General features: G+C 37.1%; 1 long non-coding RNA gene across 1 annotated transcript; it reads right to left on the reverse strand.

Annotated features, from left to right (window-relative positions):
• Positions 1-226: 226 nt before the first annotated feature.
• LOC139709566 (uncharacterized) lies at positions 227-2,850 on the reverse strand. Its single transcript, XR_011709405.1, has 3 exons — positions 2,612-2,850; positions 1,798-1,954; positions 227-354 (listed from the first exon to the last, which is right to left on the reverse strand). It is a non-coding gene; the product is annotated as an uncharacterized lncRNA (long non-coding RNA).
• Between the last annotated feature and the right edge of the window lie 3,563 nt (positions 2,851-6,413).

A 6,413-nucleotide genomic window follows, 5' to 3' on the forward strand; every position in this document is an offset into this window, starting at 1 on the left:
TGATGCTAGGCATTAACGTGACGTTTAATTCCTTTCAATTCCTGATAGAAGCTGGATTTTAGATAATCATGACTTCTTTACTTTTGATTACAGTTTCTTCACATTCGTCAATTTAGCTCGTACATTTTCGCCGATCCTCTTCATAGATGGTATCAATTCTTGAAAGCCGAAAGTTGAACATAGTTACCTGGAGTGCGTAAAGTAAATTGATTTTATTTTGTTATTACCTTGTAAACCTGAAACCCACCGATCACCCAGATCAGGTCAATGGAATCCGTCAGAGGAGGAGACGATAGGAGTTGAACAGCCTCAGGCAACGACTGACAAAGATGATCAGCACCGGTTGGACATTCCCTGTTTGTAGAGGGCGATAACCGTAGGCAGTGAAAGGAACTCTAGTTGAAACCAGTGAAGCCAGAGCCATCAATACACACATACCATACACATGCAGGGGTGGATCCAGGAATTCCGTAAAGAGGGGGCGCCTTTACAAAATTAAAGGGGGGGGGCGCAAGCACCCCACCCCCAATTTTTTTCGTTTTATTTCTTTTGTTTTAACCAAAAATAAAGGGGGCGCCCTTTGCATCCCTGCCTGGATCCGCCACTGACATGCGTACAGACTCCCACTGATCACGACTTCCTGTTGAGAGCAGAGGTACAGATGACTTTGGTTAAAACCAGAGTTGAACTAGGTTTCCATTTGTATTGTAAACTCTTTGGTTGAACTGCTGTAATGACATTGTACTAGCTATGTAACGTTCTCCCAACTCTGGGTCAATGTAGACCTGTATTAATGTACAGTGTGTCTTGGTGAGCAGGGCGAAATTTGGGGGAAAAAAACACAAAACAAAACAATACAAATCTCAAACATGACTGTATGATCGCAACATTTGAATGACAAATGGGAAAGATCTAAATATCAGACCGACCGAGGATGGTATTGTCAATATTATTATGTTCCTTATGTAAGAACAGAATGACACAAATCGAAATTATCATCTAGGTATCTAAAATATGAGTTCGCGTTATCATTATGATGAACGATGATAAAAGATACATCGCCGTTCACTTCATCTGCGTTTGTTGGAGTGAAAAATTACTGCATGTTCAAGCGAAGTTGATAATATAAGATATTTTTAACTGGAGAATGAAAGTTTTATGAAATCGGACTGAATTGAGAAACTATAGTTTACATTTGAAAATTCACTTGATTCATTTAATGCATATAGACAACAAAATGTTGATCACAGCAACGTATACGCAAAGTATGGTTGCGGTGTTGATGTCATGGCATCACACGATTTTCATGAGCAATCACAGAATATCACTAAATTTCAATTTTTGCACATGAAGGAGAAGTACAGTAGGCCTACCCTTTACGTCGTTCTGGAGTTTCAACCATTTAACAATGGCAGCTGTGTCACGGAGAAAGCCTATGATTTGCTAAGTTATCAACGAAAAATATGAATTATGTCAAATATGTTTTGTGCCAGCAAATGAAAAAAAAAGGTTGTGTATTGATGACACCACCTTGTTTAAATTGTATTTACTTTATTTTGATTGTATCACTAATTCACGAAGACGTGTTTACTATCAATTATTCATATCGTTCTCATAGTTTGCTCTCTTTGTTTTGTCAGATTTAATGAAGTTAATTCTCACAATATTTGTTGGCTTCACAGTCTTCACTTTTCTGATCAAAATCAACTTGACTTTAATTTCATTTTTCATCCTTTTTTCGTAGACTTAGTTTCTTCCTGTTTGTTGAATAAAATTTGTTAAACAATGTCAACTTACTTGAGAGATTTGCTGAGAACAACATGTTATCCTGTCCTTAAGAGGCCGGTGGGCGGCGGGTATTGAAAACCATGTTCTCCTTCCCATGATCACTGCGTTCTTCTTCCCATCCACGGTAGACGTACTGGTCATTCTCGAAAAATACGCCATCTCTTCCCTTTCATGATTACGTAACAACAGTGAGACAGACGATCATACTCAATGAAGGCCTGCATGCACACACTTTTTTAATTGATCATTTCCTAATAATTTAATGATAATTTCAGTCATAGTTTCTCTGATCTACTGCTTCTTTTTTGGAAAGGTATGTATACTGGATTACTAATTTTATTATTATTGTTATTATTATTATTATTATGATTATTATCATCATTATCATTATTATTATTATCATTATTATTACTATTATCATTATTATTATTATTATTATTATTATCATTATTATTATTATTATTATCAATATCAATATTTAATATTGTTATTATCATGATCATCATTATCATTGTTTTATTACAGAACAACAAATTTAGCATGACATGTCCCTTAAAACAATTCTATATGACACAAACGAAAAAATCATGAAATGAAATTGATATTGATACGTGTATGCTGTCATTCATAATCATGACAACTCGTCAATTATATGATGTTAATCCCCCGCCACCCACCTTCTCCCCCCCCCCCCCCCCCCCCCATCATCCCATTCCTCTTCATACAATATTGTAGCACCACTTTCACTCTTCAGCACAACGATATTTTATTAGCTTTCTCCCAATTTTTATTAAAGCCTCTCCGACATGAAAATAAAGCCTACCTTAGGTTCCAGGGCAAGTCACCGTTGAGACCGATGCCCAGTTTCCCATTGCTAGTGCAAGCAGCTGCAATAAGAGAGAGGGGCTTCCCGACTGCAGCAGCCATGATACATCAATGAATGTATGACCGCTCTGTGGAATACACTCTTCTATACAGTATGCAGTACCATTTGCAATGAACCTATGAAGTCGAATCTCGGGGTACATCATTCATATTCAATAGCACATGAATGTAAGCACATACCCTTAAAACGCATGCGTCCCGCACGCTTCGCCCCTCCGTCTTTTCACCGTAATAAATACGGCACAGGCACATGTATGGGATAGGTGCCTATGAAGTTTGACAACCTATAGGATTTTTTTTTCTTGGCATTGTAAGTGAACAGTTCGTTGCTCCGCCACACTACTTCACGTGCATGACAATCAGTCCAAAGATCATCCTACATGGACACACAGTCACACAGACACATACACGGACAGACATGCCACAATAATTTTCAGCTCTTTCTCTCCGATTAAAAAACAAACAAACTAGAACAAACAAACACAATAGTAGGGCCTACATTACATAAAGGATATCAAGACATCTACTTGTCATTTCAAATTCTATCTTATTACAAAACAAAGAAGAAAAAATGATTGATTTGTGCATAGAAAAAAAGGCGACGTCCTTTGACCTACAAAATTTTATGTCATACTCACTCGACTTTTCCTGATTATTTTCTTTTATTATTTCCATCCATCTTAAGTAAATAAAGACCAGTTCTGGTGCAAGTCGACTTGTTTAACGGTTATAAAACACATTCAAATTTGTTTCAGCAACTTGTAACATATCACATTCAACTTCAGTGAACATAATGTGCCTGGATGTATTAATGTCTTTGGTCTATAACAACATTTCACTGCCTTAGCATAAAATAACTGTCTATCTGAAGAACAACTGTGTACACATCTCACTTCAATCAAGTTACAGAAGCAATGGACAACATCCAATGGTATATGCAGGGGCGGATCCAGGAATTCCGTAAAGAGGGGGCGCGTTTACAAAATTAAAGGGGGGGGGGCGCACGCACCCCTCTCCCCATTTTTTCTTTTTATTTCTTTTGTTTCAACAAAAATAAGGGGGGGGGGGGCGTGCGCCGGTTGCGGTCCTCCCTGGATCCGCCACTGTATATGAGTCTTCTCATAATTGGTTCCACGGTAACTTCAATTATGAACATAAGAAAAGTTTGAACAACTTTTGACTACTGTTCTGTTATGGCCATTGTTTTGTTTTTGTCGGGAAACTTCAGCAGCTCCAACACAGAACATGTCCTTTTGTAATGATTTGTTCGCTCATCATCAATGCATGCACGTCGTAATGCACACTCGTATGACATGACTGCAATGTCTTCTTAAAGGACAAGTCCACCTTCATTAACATGTGGATTAAGTGAATGCAGCAATATTAGTAGAACACATCAGTGAAAGTTTGGGGAAAATTGGACAATTCAAAAGTTATGAATTTTTACAGTATCTGCGTAGTCACTCTTGGATGAGAAGACTACTACAGTGTATGATGTCACATGCGTAACATATAAAGGAAGAAAAAAAAAAGAGAGTTTCACAAAACGTTATTCTCTGAAAAAGTGCACATTTCCTCGACTTGCCACTGGTGTATGTTAAGGGTAACATTATTCCCCCTGCCTTCTGAAAGAGGCAATTCAATTATTCTTTTATTATGCTAGAAACGCGAGAATAATGGTGAATTTTCTTTATAATATTATTTCTCTTTTTTTTTAATATCGTTGTGCACATGTGACATCACGAGCTGTATAGTAGTCTTCTCATCCAGCACTGACTGAGTAGAAACTTCAAAATTCATAACTTTTGAACTAATTGTCCGATTTTCATCAAACTCTGACTGATGTGTTCTACTAATGTTGCTGCTTTCCCTTAATCCACATTTCTCTCTGGGTTTTGGTTTTCTTTAAGTTTCCTAACGACACAACAGACAGAACACCAGGGCCAAAGTACTGGCGGTGAGGGAGAGCTCTGGCCATGATCGTCCCTTTCCGCCGGAGGTCATTCCGGATGCCTCTGCAGAACAAAACCAACAATGTTTATTCAGAAGTCATGAAATGTGATATCTTTTAAAGGAGACATCTTTTTTATTCTTTCACTGTCTCATCAAAATAAAAAAATATAAAATTGTTAATTAATTTTCATCCTAAACCTTCACTGCAAAAAGTCCGGTGTTGAATAGTGAACACCGAACTGGTGTTAAATTTTCGGTGCTCATTTATGGTGTTAAATTAACACCTACGGGTGTCATTTCCAAATTTTAAACTGTTTTTTGAAGAGTTTCTTAGTAACTGCACTTCTTATTGATTTTTAATTTAAACAAGACGATCAAGAATTTTACATTAAAATACTAGATTTTTGAAAAAATGTGAAAATAAATTTACACCAAAGTAACACCAGCTGGTGTGGTCCCTTATTGAAGCTGGACGGGTGTTAAACCATTGATATTAACACCAGCAAATATCAAATCAACACCATGTGGTGTCATTTTTGAATTAACACCAGTGCAGTGTCAAAATAACACCAGGTACAGTGTCAAATTAACACCACGAAGTGTCAGGTGAACACTTTTCAACACCATCACAGTGCATTTTTAACACCTGTGGGTGTGGTCCTTTATTGAAGTTTGATCGGTGTTAGATTTAACACCCGTGGTGTTAAATCTAACACCGATGTTTTTACAGTGTTCTATATATAACCACAAGTATTCATAGATGCGAGTAGCTGTGTTGACAATTATCTTTTTTTATTATAAGCCAGTCATGATTATCTCTAATATTTGTCATTATCGTCATAATCCAAATCAGACTTTATGCTTTGAAGATCTGTTGTTGCGCACACAACATTGAATCCTGAAACATGTCAATCTACGCTGTACAGGTCTAGTATATCATCTTCCTTTTCCTTTTTTTTTTGTGTGTGTAATGATTGTGCTCCTTGATTCTGATTATTTGAGAGTTGAGTTCGAGGTGTTTGATCATTTACTGGTAAATTACTTCCTTTTTCATGAAAGAAAGATCAAAGGCTTGTTTTAAGCCAATAGAGCGTATATTTTGATAGATAATGAAACAGCATCTCAGACGAAACAGTCATGCTGACTTACGTAGACACAGTTGTCCCTGCTGCAAATAGCCCTTGCAACATACCCGGATGTGACGGTAGGTCGTTCTCTGTTCCAGTCGATAAGTCAGACGATATACGTCTCTACAAAAATAATTACGGAAAATGTTTTGTCTCAGAAACCATCGTAAATTTCATGATGCGAAACGTTTGAGGAAGCTTCAAAATTGGGATTGACAAGTGATGGAATTTGCGAGACGCAGTCGAAGAAAGAACACGCCTCTCAGCCATGTCTGTGTTTCCTACGTCGTATATTGAAGATGAGTATACAACCAGTTAATATAACATAGGAAATATTGACCAATTTTTAACGATATGAATATAGCGTGACTGCTGATTTTAGATACAGAATATAGAAAATACAGAAGATAAGAAAACATTGGGCATAATTTATAACAAGTGCTGTATACTCTGTCACATAGGGGCTACTGCTGATGAATGTGATATCTATTTAGAAATGTAGCCCTCATCTTGTTCAAAATCGTGATAAGACATTTTTTTTAATAGAAATGGCAAGACAAATCAATTAAGGTGATGATAAAAGACATCAGAGTTAGGAAAATTTTGTGTATATGCGTGTGTGTGTGGTGTGCGCCATCGCGCCAGCTTAAACCCTGGGTA

The sequence above is a fragment of the Diadema antillarum genome, unplaced genomic scaffold, assembly GCF_040938485.1.
Source record: "Diadema antillarum isolate AM-2024a unplaced genomic scaffold, OU_Dant_1.0 seq00001450_RagTag, whole genome shotgun sequence".
Taxonomy (NCBI): Eukaryota; Metazoa; Echinodermata; class Echinoidea; order Diadematoida; family Diadematidae; genus Diadema; species Diadema antillarum.